Below are 15549 nucleotides of genomic sequence, written 5' to 3' on the forward strand. Positions count from 1 at the left end.
TTTGGCCTGTTGGCACATTATTAAATCCCCTTCAACAGCAGGGCAACATGCAGGAGTGTTTTAATTTATTAGGAACTGGTCTGGAAAACATTGGGGATAACAGAAGCAGGGTGTGAGATGGGCTTCAGGTCAGTGGTGACTGTGTATCGGCTTGTCCGGTGTGTGTGTGTGTGTGTGCACGTGTCCACAACAGAACAAAAGCCAAGTGTCCAAACTCCAACTGTCGATGCAATGGTGTTGTTTTGGAACACGCTGTTCCGAGCGTCCGCTTCACCGGGCCGCTTGATGTTCTGCGAGATGACAGTCCCACTGTCGACTAACAAGGGCGTGACTGTGCTCCTTCAGCCATCGCTCAAAACTAATTACACAAACCAAAATGGCTTTTCAGACAATTACCCCTCGTAAGAATGTGTCGCGTCAGCTTCTGAGAAAAGCAACAACATGTGAAATTGAGTACATTTGCTTGATTTTCACATTTGTTTTATCATGTGAATCCTGCTCTTTCAGACTATATGTGTCTTTTTATTATTAGAACAGGGACATAAAAGCGAAGGCAACCGTGGAAATGCATTTTCCAAGAACTGGAGAATCTGTAGACATATACACAAATGTACAAATGTAGATTTTGATAAACTGGAGCTGAAACTATAGCAAATTGGAAAGATAAGAAAAACAGTAGTTTCTTCTGTTCTGTACACAAACCTAGCAATGTTTTGACTACAGAATCCTTTTTTTGTATTTGTGCAGTTTCTATTTTTATCTTAAATCTGCCACGTGCGTATATGTGACTACTAAACAACTCTATAACAAAAACTAAACATTTTAAGACAAATACCGGAAACTATTTCATATTTGAAAACCATTATTCTGTGAAATATTTGTGCAAACATCGAGCAGTACACTGTGAAGTAATCATAGCTTTTAATTTAACAATGTGTATAACAATGTCTATGCAGACCACATGATTAATTACCTACAACTTAGGACTGTGTTTATTACCCGTCTCAACCACAAACTGTTGTTAGGTGTGCTATTTTCTTAAAGGTGTGCACTTGGAGATATCTAGCCAGTGTGGATGTGTGTTTCCCTGCAGCACAGCTCGATCTGAATTACCTTATTTTCTGTTCTCAGCCTCACAGCTCTGTGCTCTGTCCCCGCTGACGCTGCCAAGCCCCAGAGCTGCTGTGCTCGGCCTTTTAAAAACACGCAATAATGACACGCAACCTTTTCAATTAGCAAAAAAACATCCTCCTAGGGAGGAGAGTCCAGAATATATATACAACAATATTCTCCAATGTCAAAGAGTGAATTTCTATTGCGTATTTGTATATGACATGTGCCTGCATGCGTGCCACTCCCAACAGTGTCACCTTTGAGAATAAACAGCTCTTTTTTTTCCTCATAACAACAATAACATTCCAGGAGCCAACGTAACCGAGTGTGTACAAATGGTTTCGACCATGAAATATCAGTTATCAGGCGTTCTGTGTTGCACTTACTTAACAAGGGGTTTCCACATTGAGTTCCTTTAAAAGGAAAGGCTTCAAGTAAATGCCACAAATATCCTCCCAGTCCAGCTAATTAAGCCGAGCGGATTGGGGAATTCATCCAACACCGGCCTGTTACCATATGCCGGTTTCATTTGTTTGGCTGCGACACAATAATCTACTCCGTTTTGGCATCACTCATCGTTTCAAAATACACTTGGCCATTGAAACAATGAACCTAGGGGAACCAGCCGGCGGGAAACCTGAACAGCAATAAAACGACAAACATATGTCAGTTTAAGGGGATTGTTTTACAATGAAATACACAAAACACTCAAATGTATTCAGCTGTATCGCCATTTTCACAGCACTGTTTCTAAAAATTGTAGTTTCTTAATGTGTTACTCCCTCACCTCCCTCAATGAGACGTCCCTGTACCTCGTGCTGGCGTTTATTAATAAATGCCAGTGCCAATAAAACAGGCTTGGCGAGCTTTCACATCGATGGAGAGGCTCTCTGCAGAACGGCTGAGCTCATTTACTTTCTGTCCTCCTCAGGGGACGCAATGAGCCGTTTATTCATTTTATCCACACGGAAAGTGGAGGCAGGTGAGGAGAGATTGTGTGTACAGTTAAAATTCATCAACATTAAGACTAAAGACAAACACGGATTGCTGCAGCACAATCATTAGGTAACAAAATGTCTGCCCTCAGCCAAGGGATGGATTCTGGACAGCTTATGATTCACGTGAAGCTCAGTGTGTGCAGTTATCGGCATTGTTAGCATGTCGTGCGTGATTGTGTGCGTCTGTCTGGCATCTTTACAACCGTTTTCACTTTGCTCTGGCTGGCTGCCCGCGTGTATGTAATGTGGAGGCCGAGGAGACAGCTGACTCTTGAGTGTTTGAGAAATCGTTACGTGTGTGCCTCGCGTGTTGGGTTGTGTTGGGTTGTGTGTAATAAATTCCTGAGCACTTACCACTGTAGGTTGAGGTGTAGTTTGAGTTTGGCAGAGAAACCAGCGCTGCAAAAACAAAGTAGTAGAGGCGTTATATAAAAGCAAACAATGCACCGTGAGTGTGCTTGTTGTGTGCGAGTGTGGGTGAATGTGTGTTTGCATTGGTGGAATTCCACAGCTCACAGGTCACATCTAGGTATATGTTTTTTTTATCTCGGCTGCATTATCAATGTCTTCACATTTGTGCACGTGCAAGTGTGTGCAGGTGCATGCTGGGACTTTATCTCTGACTCCTGTGTTTCGCCCAATTCAAGCCCAGACTCGAGTTAAGATAAGACTCCGCCGGTGAAAACATGGTGTCGTCTTTAAGTGATGTAACTCATCTACGTGCACAGATCACGGCAAAATATCTTCTGTCAAATCCCTCTGAGAGAAAAAAGACTACTGTAAAAAATTACTGTAGACATAATATCCACATTTAAATGCTTCAAGATATTAACCTGTTTCTATGGGAACAAGATTTTACACTTTTAGACCAGGTCCAATCATTCTGGCTTTGCTACTGACATTTTCCCCAAGTAAGGATCTGCAACAAAAACAACAATATCTCAGTGTCTGCATCAGACTATCAAACATGACTACACTCTGAATAGTGTTGTGCATATTGTAATCCCTGGTTTCACTGGTTGTCTGATCTTCACTACCCTGAAACCATCGACCACACCCCTGGTACACGTCCTAATCCCAGCCTTGGGCCTGACTCCCACCCAGCAGCTGATGAGTATCGGGTGGCACTGTTTGTGTGGACAATCAGCTGATCGGCTGTTTGCATGCGACCACATTCTTCTTCTGTGACATCAGCAGCTCCCTGTCCACACCTGAGGTTAAGGTGGGAACGGGCGTTGAAACACGCCCTCGAATGATCATCCTCCCTCCTCTCCACGTCGTAGGACTCAGGAGAGGATACAGCATTTGTTTTCTCAGTTATAGAGATCAATTCCCAGAGAGACCTCCATTCTGTTATCGTTTCATTGTGACTTAAACAGATTTAGTGCTGCACAAGCTCTGAGGAAACAGCTTGGAGTCCACTTGCACTCAGAGTTCCACTGTGTTTACTTTTTTTCTGTTTGTCCAAGTAATTGCTGTCTTGGTAAAGTTATACAGACGGCTGCGTCTCACAGAGGAGTAATCCTGATTCACGAGAGCGGCCTCTGGTTTGTGTGTGGTTAACAACATAAAAAGAAGTGAGGAGGGGATATCCCTCTGAAGCTATGGCTATGGGAAACCACGGTGACGCTGCAAAGCCTCAAATTGCTCCCGTTGGTCAGCGTTAGACTAAACAGATCTACAGTTTACCGTTAAAACCTGCTGACTTTTAAACCTGGTGACCTATATTCCTTTTTCTTTTATCTGCTCAGATGAACTCGCCCACGGGTGATTAGTCATATTCAATTCATTTTTTCAAATTAGACCAGGTCCACTGGGTGAGTCACCGGGGCGTTTTTTTTTACGTTCCTCCTTTCCCGAGCCCGAGAGCTGTGCCCTTTGTTTCCTGGCATCGTCCGCACACAGAAACCGAGTCAAGATGCTCGGAGCTAAGTCAGGGTGTGGCTGGTCATTAGCTTGAGGAATGTTTGTGATTTGAACAGGCACAGAATGGCCCACAGATGAGTCCCACTACAGACGGCTAAACGTTCTCACCTGACTCCAGGAAGTGGGCTGGGACAGAAATAGATGCAATAAAGAAAACCTTTATCCCGCAAACACGCCGAGAGCCGAGCCTCACCCAGACATGTACCTAAGCAAAGTAAACAAAGGCATATATACTTTAATGTCCTGGTGCTCATGACAGATAAGATAACGTGTGTTAGGATGCATGAACACCTTTTATAGTACATGTGGGCAGGATGCACATGGTGCATATAGGGACTTATTCATACTCAAATGAGTCACGAGTCCAAAGTGGCACACACAGACACACAAACGTAAACACATATAGACTACACAGTATTGTGTAAGAGGCAGATAATCTGGTCCCACTGCATGTACAGTACAAATGTACATCTGGAGGTGTGCACAGTCAGCTGCACCCCCACCCACCAGGCTGTGAGTCATTCTTGTAAATGCTGCTCAGCATCTTAAATCCTCCGGCACTAATCACGGGACGGACACGGTGTACTGGCAGTTTACTTAAGTACGGGTAGCAGAAGCACAATTTACAATAAGAATAATAAACTTGATTTATGTTGGACCTTTCTCAATGATGTTAACAAATTGTTTTTCAGGGAAGGAACAATGGAACGCAAGCAGAGAAAAAACAACACTACAATAGATAGAATTATATAAATAAATAGGATTAGTTGGGGTAAATAGGAGCCAATCGTTTGTATAAGCTTTCATAATAACAAATGTTTTGCGAAGGGATTTGAAAGAATCAAGAGACTTAGTTAGTTAGTCCAAGTACAATGGGGAGGAAATTGCATAATGTGTGGCTGTTACAAAGCAAGACCAGCAGGGCTCCAGTCAAAGACCTTAGAGGTCAAGAGGGTATTTACCAGGTCAATAAGTCTGAAAGGTCTATTGGGTGCAAGGCCATGTGAGGCCTTTAAAGTGAGTGATAACATTTTTTTAATCAATATATCATTTTATAGGAAGCCAGTGTAGGGAGCCAGCACAGGTCGATGTGGTCATTAATTAATAGGAGAAACCTGAGTAAAGTGTATTACATTAATCAAGGCCAGATCATTTAAAAGCATGTGCAACTTTTTGCAAGTTAAGTAATTGATACTAAAAATATGTTGAAATTTGAAATGCTGCTTAGTAAAAGTTTGTAGGTTTCAGATTATAAAGTTATTTATTCTGCCACTGGATTATTGTTACTGACGCATTAATAACATTTTATCGATGGAGCTGGCGTCATTACGTTTCCATCTCAGATCACGTGTGTCGTGTTATATTTGCATCAATCACATTAATTATGAATTACACTTGTCCTCCCTACATTGAAGTGAACGGCTTAGTCTCAAGTGGACAGTTTATATGATTAATGTGTCAAATATTTTTTTGCATCTTATCAGCACATTTACACAGCTACAATTCTTGGGTTTTAATCTGATTGATTTGATCCAGATTTAAAAGCAGATTGATCTTGTGTATTTTTTGAATGAATTTGCCTGGTTGGTGTGTTTTGATTGCAAACGCAAGTGGGACAGCGCTGTCTTGTTCCCTCGCACCTTCTGCCCGCTGCTTATAAATAGTCTGGTAAATAAACAGTGCAATAGGATGTGAGATGCATGGTTGACATGCTGCACCTCTGCAGGCAGCCGGCAGCTGAGGCCTCCCTTGAAACTGCAGCACAAGACAGTGAAGTAGGACAGCGAGACACGGCAGCAGGGAGACCAAGGTCGTCCAATCACGGGACGGATGGGGTGTATCCTAATTGCAGACAGAACAGTAGGGGCAGTAAATTATGAATGAAATTCAGAGGGAAACTGTGGAGGGACGGAACTCAAATTCAGGGATCTTCTCTCTCTCTCTCTCTCCCTCCCTCCCTCTCTCTCTCTCTCTCCCTCCCTCTCTCTCTCTCTCTCTCCCTCCCTCCCTCTCTCTCTCTCTCCCATATAGGCATGAAAAAGTACATGCGGTACTGCACATACTGTTCCCTATTTATTTCCCCTCGCACAGGCCAAGAGAAACCACAGCTGCAGTTTTATCACTCTGCACAGAGTTTTTTTTCACAGGGCATCGAAAGTCGCCTCTGAAAACAAAAACAACATCCGCCCTTTTACTCGCCCTGTTCTGTTCCTCTCGTTTTCCTCCATGTACGTGACAGAGAACAAAAGAAAAAAAGATATTTATTTTTCGGGTTGGGGTCAGCAATGTTATGAAAAATGCATAGAAAACTACATTTACAGATAAAGTCTTATACGTCAAAGATGTCATTAAGGATAGGATATGTAGCAGTTCTTCATTAAAATATCTAAACACTACTTCTTTATGTTATATATTATGTTGCCTTTGGTGCTTACTTTAACCTAAATGTTTCCAATAATGTTCTATAACTCAGAGAAATCCCCAAATTTATTCAAAATAAAGGGACGTTTGGTCGACCACTTCGTACATCTCTGATATAACCTCAGAGGCAAATGGCATACGACGAAATAAAAACACACCGCTAGCCAGTTAGCCGGTCAACGGCTGAAAAGTACATACACCCGTGATTTGGCTTCATTTTTATACAGCGGGAAGAAGTAGAAACACGTCGTCCGTCTCGTTCTGTATTTAGATGTGAAAATAACTTGTCGATGGTGTAAAAACTTTTCTCCTTTCATGTGCTGGATATGCCTGTTAAATATTCGTGTCCGACTTTTTTACGACACTCACGCTCCAGGCTACGAAAACAGTAACAAAGAACTTGCATGGACTATATGTGTGGCTCCACACTGAAGTAAACACATGCAAACACGCCCAGCAGCACTTTCCCACCCTGCTTATGAAGACACTGCATGTTTACCTGTCAGATGAGTGTGTGTGTGTGTTTAGATGTCAATATTTGCCTTTTGTCCTGTGGCCTGGTCGGCTACAGGCCCCATCAAACCACTCAGCTTCATTCATTTGCCTGAAGAAGACAAAAACATACACGTAAATGTTTGCTTTGGTGTCAATCACTTGGCTCCCACTGAGAGCTTCTGTAAAACAGAACTATTCAAAACATGTTGCATGACAAGCTTCGCTGTCCCGTCGCCGTCTTCCCACCCGGGGCCTCTTTGTCAGTCTTGACAGCAGCTATGTCACGGCAGCCTAAACACTTTGTGCTTTTAAAATGACAAATGACAATGAAAGCCACGAATTAGGCGACGGTGAGCGGGTGAAAACATGAAACTACAGTGGGCTTGCTGTTCTAAGCACTTGAGATCTTCAGTGTTTTCACACCTTCTGCCCACGCTATGATGCATCGTGACTGCAGGTGATACACGTGTGTGTTCCGCCTCTCAAAGCTTCCCCTGTGGTCAGAGGCTCTTCATATAACAGCCTGTTTTATGTGAGTTGGACTCATCTTGGATTCCCACGTTTGTGTTGAGAGAAACAAGATCTGTGTCTGAGAACGACTTGAAGAGAAGAGATGTGAACTATAGTCTTGACGATAAGGTGGTGACAAAAGAATGTGAACACCTGTGTGTGTGTGTTTGTGAATGATGGGAGTGATGGGAGCAATGGGAAACGACTGATATAATTAAGGGCAGACATGAAATGTATCATTTTTATATAATGTATTGCTATTACAAAGATAAAATCATGAAGCTTTTTCTTCTTCCTCTTGAGAGTGATTTAATTAAATTATGTTAAACGTATCTATAAATATATACACTAAGCCCACAATTTATTCGATTTATTCACACTAACTCAACATGATGGAAAACACTTCATTAAATGTTACCCTCTACATTGAAATTATGCAATATATTGAAATACACACAGTTAACAATTAGTTTTGTGTACAATGGCAAACGCAGTACAGTGCAAACATCCTCCAAGGTCCAACAGTCCCTTTCAATTCAATCAAGCCACATGGAAATTCCACACAGTCATAAATATCATTTCCCTAAATATGTTGGATTTATTCATGAATTACTCTCTGGGCAAAGTTACGACAAAAACGTTCTACTGCCTCTGTCCCTTTATCCAAACCGACACAAAACTGTCCTGGGTTCTATCTTGCTTCATGTCAAATCCTTCCACCACATTTTATGGAAATTATTATTATATTATATGACCTATTGTATAGTCAAATACTTATATTTATACCACTACTATATATCATATATTATATCATACTCTCTGTATATATAAGTCTACATACACATATTTATACATGTGTACATGTTATTATTATTATTATTATTATTATATTTACTATTATTATTATATATACTGTTGCTGCCATTATTACTACTGCTATTATATTGGTATAATTACTATCATATATAAATATATATTATGTTATATTAGATACTATATATACTGTACTATTGTTATATACTGTCTAACAATAACATTACCATCATATCATCAGTACTATTACCATCATCTTGCCACTGCACCTTATCTACCTATTTATCTTGTGTTTCTGTTTTTATTCTTTCTACCTCAATATTTTTTATTTTATTCTATTGTATTGTATTTTATTGTATTCAAATATACCGGCTGCTATGACGACTTAATTTCCCTTCGGGGATGAATAAAGTAATCTATCTATCTATCTATCTATCCATCTTTTTGTGTTATCCTGTTTATATACAAACAATAAAATTAAACATACCCTCCTTAGTGGAGGTAATAATAAACATCTACATCTTCCCTCTCAAAGTGCACAGAATTATTCATCAAACTAAACTAAAATCGCGAAGGAAAAAAATATAGGAGCTTCGTCTGTATTTTACAATCTAAATTCTCACAGTTTATTACACTGGTACAATTGTCCCGCTGCAGGATGTCTCATGTGGACACAATGTACTCTGTGCATCCGACCTATAGCCAGACACATTCTCACGCATGCATGTGTGTGTGCATATGTGCTCGTGAGCTGTACCCTGTATGCTGAGGCTGCGCTGGAACACCATGTTCTCCTCAAAGCCTCAACCCCCGCCAGCTAAAGAGAGCGAGGGGGGGGTCAACCCCACAGTGTTGTCCTCGGTGACCTACATATCAACTCAGCGTATGGGACTATCTATTATATCGTTACAATCCAACGTGGTGTAACTCCAAAAAGTGTCTCTTTGTCTAAGTTTTGGTCTTGCACACACGACTAAAACATATATTCTGTACAGGTCGAGTGCAGTAGTTATATTGGAAAGTATTGGATAATATACTCATGCTGCTAAATTAGATATTTTCACGGTTTCATGCCGGTTGTGTTTTCACCTTTAGGGCACTGATATTTGAGAGTGAGACATTTGGTGGGGCGGTTTCTATAAGGGATGCCATTTTGTCTAAAGAATAACGTGGGAAACCTAAAGGGCAGTTTTTTTAGTTTAACATGACATAATGAAATATTATGTCAATCACTGTTTTTCCTGTGCTCGCTGTTCATCAGCTGACAGTAGTAAATCATTCTCAGCCGACAGTGAGTTGAATCCAGCTGCACGTCACATGTTTTCCAGTGTCTCGGTAGAAGCCGAGGTTCGATGCAACATGCCGAATGCAGGCATGAATTAGTAAATAGTCTCAATTCAGTCACATGCGAGTGTGACTGCAGCATCTCGTGTGCCAGGTGCCGCAGTGAGGCAGCAGTGGATCAACAGAAACGCTCATTCAGACCTTGTCCTATGATATGCCTCTGCCCTATGCTTTACCTTGCCCCAGTCTGCATTTTCTTCCAGATATTCTCTCCACGTGTCACTGTCTGCTGCCTGGAGCCGGACTGAAAACGTGAGCGGGAAGAATTTAAAGAAACACATCATTTATCATGACTGTCTTATCTAGATAGTCAGAAGAAAGCTCAGACTATTTCAGTCGATTTGGTAGTGGCCTGCAAAAAGAAGAATAAATTGCATGTCTGCCCTGGAAAAAGATCAGAGAAGTGGGAATGACAGTGAGGTGAGAAGTGAAGGACGACGCGTGGAAGAAAGCGAAGGCAGCCGATTTCTCTTCCTGTCTCAAAAATAGGAAGCAAACAGGAAACACTGCAGTGTTAGAAGCTGACCTCAGACTGCGGTTCTTTGTACATTTCGCACGCGTTGGGGTTGAACACACCATGTACCAGACATCAGGGTTCAAGGACATGGAGGAAGCACAGAAATAGACTTTGAAAATGAAAGACGGCCGCTGAGAGAGAGAGTTTAAACCCGATGTTCACATTTCTGCTGAGCTGCAAGGGGTTTAAACACAAACTTACTCCTCGATCAGTACTGCGGGGAAAAAAAACAACAACCTGAGATACAAAGTACGCTCTGTTGTGTCTGTGGATGCACCCGAGAGCAAAGATGATCTCAGAGCAAATATGCTTTTTTGGGAAAGTCAAGGTTTGTTCAACTTTGCTGTGTCTAATTATCTGCACACCGAGCACTCCCACAATCCGTCTCCACAAACAAGAAGTGGGCTTTGCACTTTCCTGCAAACAGGTCAGTACAGAAGGGCAGATGTCGGCCAGATGAAGCCTTGGGTTTCTATTTAAACCCTCCGCTTTCCAGGCCGGCTTCCATCCGCTCCCTGGCTACTTGCAAAGGCCTCGGGCTTGGTTGGCCATTTGGTGCACACCTGCTCAAACACACCCGCTGTGGTGAATTTGCATTTAGGCATCGCAGACGCCTGCTCGCCGAGCGTTCCAGCTATCTTTGAGATCTGCTGTCACGCAAGGTCGACACTTCTCCTTCCTTCTCCTGAACAGTCGAGCTGTGTGGACGTGTCCGTGTGAGGCCAGAGGAAGGACGTATTCGATGCTGGCATTGTGACAGCCCTGTGTGTCCTCTGATTGCTGCTGATCAGCACATTGTCAGCTCGGGAACAGACTGTCTTGCACATGACTTCATGAAACAGTTGATGTCAGTCTATGGAGGGATGGAAATCAATTCCTATTGATGCTGCAGCGTGGCAATTGTCTGTTTGCTAAGCCTGGCCTAAAGCTTTTCATTCTCACACAGCAATGTGTGCAATAAACAGCAGTAACAGTGGTCGATTATGAGACATTTGCAAAAGTACAGATTTCAGCTGTGACTTTTCCAGAATCAAACTACGCTCCTCCTAGCTCCACCGACAAAACACACAATGTGTGATTCATCCTGTCTCATGATTATGCTGCCCGTCCCTCCCGTGCACAGTCTGTCTTCTGCATCTTGCTGCGCTCTGTGTGGACACCTTCACCTTTTCCCACTCCTGTTATATCAGCAGTGTTCTCCTGTTAGATCATGAGATGAAGGTAAAGACTTCAGGGGCACAGACTCATATTTTAAGTTGAACTTTTCCCAGGGTGATGAAGGGCTTGGTTTTGGTTGGATTTGGTCCTGACACAACTACGATGTTGAGGTCATACTTTGTTTAAAACCGTTTTAGACTGTATATAATTTTACGCACTTACTCAGGGACAAGCTAAATACCTTCTCACCAGACACACTTCCCTGTATGGCTCTTAAAATTAAGTCCTTCAAGCGTCCTTCTAATAAAGTGGAGCAGTCTGGGCCATAAACAACCTGATTAAGAGGAAAGCTCTTTAAGTGAACGCAGTGTTGTTGGGCCTGTTGTTGTCTCTCCTGCTGTGTCAGCTCAACAGTGGGAAGTGTAATGACTGTCTGGCTGCACGGAAAAAAGACGCACACACATTGACACGCAGACGCAAACTCCCGTCAGCCAAAACAAACACAGACCTGAAGTGAAGGGCACCCAAGACGATTCCAGGTGTCTTACAGATACTGTTCTGTCTTTCTTATGCAGATTTCATGAAACTGCCTCAGGATAAAGGATATCCCCAAATTGAGGAGGGGAATTGATGCTAAAACCTGTCCCCTCTCCCGTTTTGCCTTTTCAAGTGCACTTTGATGCGGTTATAGTTTTGTTTTCATTATGCACCATGCAGCAGCTGCTTAATGTTCACCAGGAATGCTCCTGCTATTTCACAGTGACACTGCAAAAATAAACACTGACGCAGGGAATCAGTCAAACCAGACTGAAATAACAACAAGCTATGTCAGACAGAGCGCCGAGTAAAAGGAAATGATTACGCATACATGCAAGTCATTGGCCGTGTCTAGAATCCCAGGCGATGGAGATTTTAAGATGAGAACTTTTTCGGTTTTTGTCTACTCATAGGGAGCGAGGGAAGGTGCTTTGGGGAGGAAAAAGTGGAGGGAAAGAGAGGGCCGTAATCCCCCATAATCCCCTTCTACGCCCAGTGGGGGTTACGGGCGCCGTGCCTCCCTCTTTGTGCTTCGGTCTGTGGTTTGTTGTTGCAGTTTTCAGACGGTTCTTGACACGTGCCTCTCGGAAATGTGACTTTGGGCAGAGGACAGATGAGGACAGACGCACACCAGAGTACGGACCTGCTGCAGAAAGAACAATCGCAGGCGTATGTTAGATTTTCAGATTCGTCCGATTTTTACAGACACGTTCCTCCATCAATTTTAAAAATAATTCCCACATGGAGGAAGAGGAATGTCAACATGTGCCAAATATTTCCCTGGGATTAAGTGTAATCAAGTGGAAACCGGGAACACGGTGCCTCCATGGTGAGACAGTGTTGGACTAGAGCCCATTTCTGCTACGGATAATATGTTCTCGTCTGAATAATCACCACGGTCACGATCAAGTCAGATCTCGTAACATCTCCGTGTGACTTTCAACATGGACGTCTGAATAGATGCTGAATTTGCTGAACCACTTATACTATTGAAAGGTCACGTAGGGACGGAGGCAATTCCAGGTATCATTGCGCGAGAGGCGGGGTTACGAAAGCTTGATACGAACACTAACCAATCAAGACTAGGTCTAAGCTGTCCACCAGGGTACCACACTTTGGCTTTACTTTTGGGGTGCTGTCATGTCGTCCATCTTTGTTTAACCCAACCTGCATGTCTCTGGACTGCGGGAGGAAGCCGGAGAACATGCAAAAACCCAATCAGCCGCAATGGTCAAGTCAGATCCCTCTTGAGGTGACAGTGTTAACCACCGTACTGTGGCTTGTCTGAAGGAAGCCGTCAGGAACATGAACGTACAAGCCGCCCTTGTCGGAATGACAAGAGGCTCTCACTTTGACAACTGGATGAAGTTAAATTGTCCGTGTCTCCAAAAAACAACAACTTCTCTGATAAGCACTTAGCGTGAAGCCTTGACGTCACAAGTCCACTCCTGGAATGCACCAGCCATCCAAGACAAGACAACATTTGTAACCCTTTAAAGAAAACACTACTCCGGTGCTAGTGAAGGAGCTCTCGTGTTCAGCTTGTCTCTTTTTTTCTTGTGTGTCTATTTAAGTACTGCCACGTGCTCGCGCCTCCCAAACAAACAGACCTGACCCACATAGAGTCTCTTCATTCAATCAGCTGGACATCCAATTAACCGAGGCCGGCGTAGTAGAGCTGGTAATTTCCGGAATGACCACACACACACACACACACAAACATGCATTTCCAGGCCTTCCCCTCCCGTTGGCATCACAAGGTGCATCAAATGACTCACCCCCCGTCTGTATTTTGTGTGTAATTGGATGTTCAGATTGGAGCAGAGGCCCGTGGCGGCAGCTGACTTGAGCTGAAAGTTAGTGCCGATAATTTAATTTAGGGCAAACCGCTGTCTCCAATGTTTGTCTCTACAATCCCAGTTCAATTGGGAGACATGATCACGATGCAAAGGTCTTTTTGAAGTGGCGGCCCCGTGGGTTTAACTTATATCAGGGATTTGGTGTCGATGAGAGTGCCGTTAACAGGTTTTCTTTCAGTGCGTGTGCAAACACAAAGTGTATTTCTGACACGGGCTTACCCCCCCCCCCCTGTAGCACCTCAGTGGGTCCCCCAGGAGGTGGAGCTTTACTTACTGACTGTCTGGACGTAAGGGGTTTAACCAGCAGGACACCTGCTTTCTCAACGGTGAGGACGACATCAACAAGGCGGAGGGGGGTCCACGGACGGGGGGGGGTGTTTCTCTGGGTTTCTCTTGGGGCAGAAAGGTCTTTGTTTGCCTGAGTCGACCAGAAGCAGAGGTAGTACGTGTAAGCATGCAGTATGCGGTATTTAATACACTTTTGAATAAAAACTTAAACATAACTTTTAAAGAAATCGAAAATCCATGAAAGAATGCTGTTTACTACTATAAAAAGAGTCCAGTGTACAGACAGGGTGCATTAATATGCCATCATATACAGTTAATGGTGCCACACAAAGTAAATAATGACTAGATATGTGCCCCCAAACACGCCCGGCAGCACAAATAGACAAGGTTAATCCGCGTGTGATCCCTCAGCCTCGGAGAACATCCTGTACCCGGGGCGGCAGGCTTGAAGAAAACACCTTTTGTCCATGAAATGGGATTTGCGAAAGTGCCATCTGGACACGAGAGCAGGAGCTGTCTCTCCGCACGCCGTCTGATCCATGAAGCCCCGGTCGGCCCGGCCTCTCTCTCTCTCTGAGGTCAGAAAGAGGGATCAGACCGACTGGGCGGTGGGGGGTCCTCTAAATAGATATACATGTAAACACTCTAAGAAATACAAGGATTTAGTAGATTTCGCACAAGATTTTTGCACCTAAACTATAAAACATTTAGACAGAGGAAAAGTCTAACCAAGAAAAAGATGCTCAAAACATCTCGGGACTATCAGAGCCACTCGCCGAATCTTGAGAATTTGACCTTGAAATCAAATGTCAAGTCGCTGAGCTTGTCTCTACGTCTGAAGCTTCATTGACCTTTGGACACAAGGAGCCTTCTGCCACATCTCCTAACAACAGTCCCAAGAGGTGGCTGAAAGCTTTACATATTGTTGACTGATTTTGATTACTCTTACATTTCCGTAGCAGTCAGACTTGTTTTTATTTAGAAGTGAATCGAACAAAACTCGGGTAAATAGAAGAGTAGAGACAGAATCTTGTGAGTCTGTGCTGCTGTAGAGAGCCATTGATTCAACTTTGGCCATTTATAAGAATTTTAACCCAGGATTTGGGTTAGGGTTAGATATTGGGTTATATATTAGAAACGCATCCTCCATCAACACATTAAAAAAAACTGCCCGAAACTTATCCTCATGAGCTTTCAATTAAGTCAATCATTTAGTTTCTCTTATTGTTAACGTATACTCTGGGTCTGCAAATACAAATATATCATATAGCGTAGCACTTGTGGCCATTTGGAGATTACAAAGCGATTTATAGACAATAATCCATGACAAAATAGAGATTAAAATGTATTTATATTTATATTTTGTATATTACATAACATATATGGTTTTGCGTAAGAATTACTTAAGTTTTACCTTGAATTTAGGTTTTCATTCACATTTAAAGTACATTAAAAAATTATATTTATTATTATTCTATTTTAAGAGTACAATAACTGTTAATTAGTACATTGTTAATGGAAAATATAAATAGCACCTATTATGACTGTTCATGTTAAAAATAACATTTGA

Source organism: Limanda limanda, chromosome 23 (genome assembly GCF_963576545.1).
Source record: "Limanda limanda chromosome 23, fLimLim1.1, whole genome shotgun sequence".
In the NCBI taxonomy this organism is placed as follows: Eukaryota; Metazoa; Chordata; class Actinopteri; order Pleuronectiformes; family Pleuronectidae; genus Limanda; species Limanda limanda.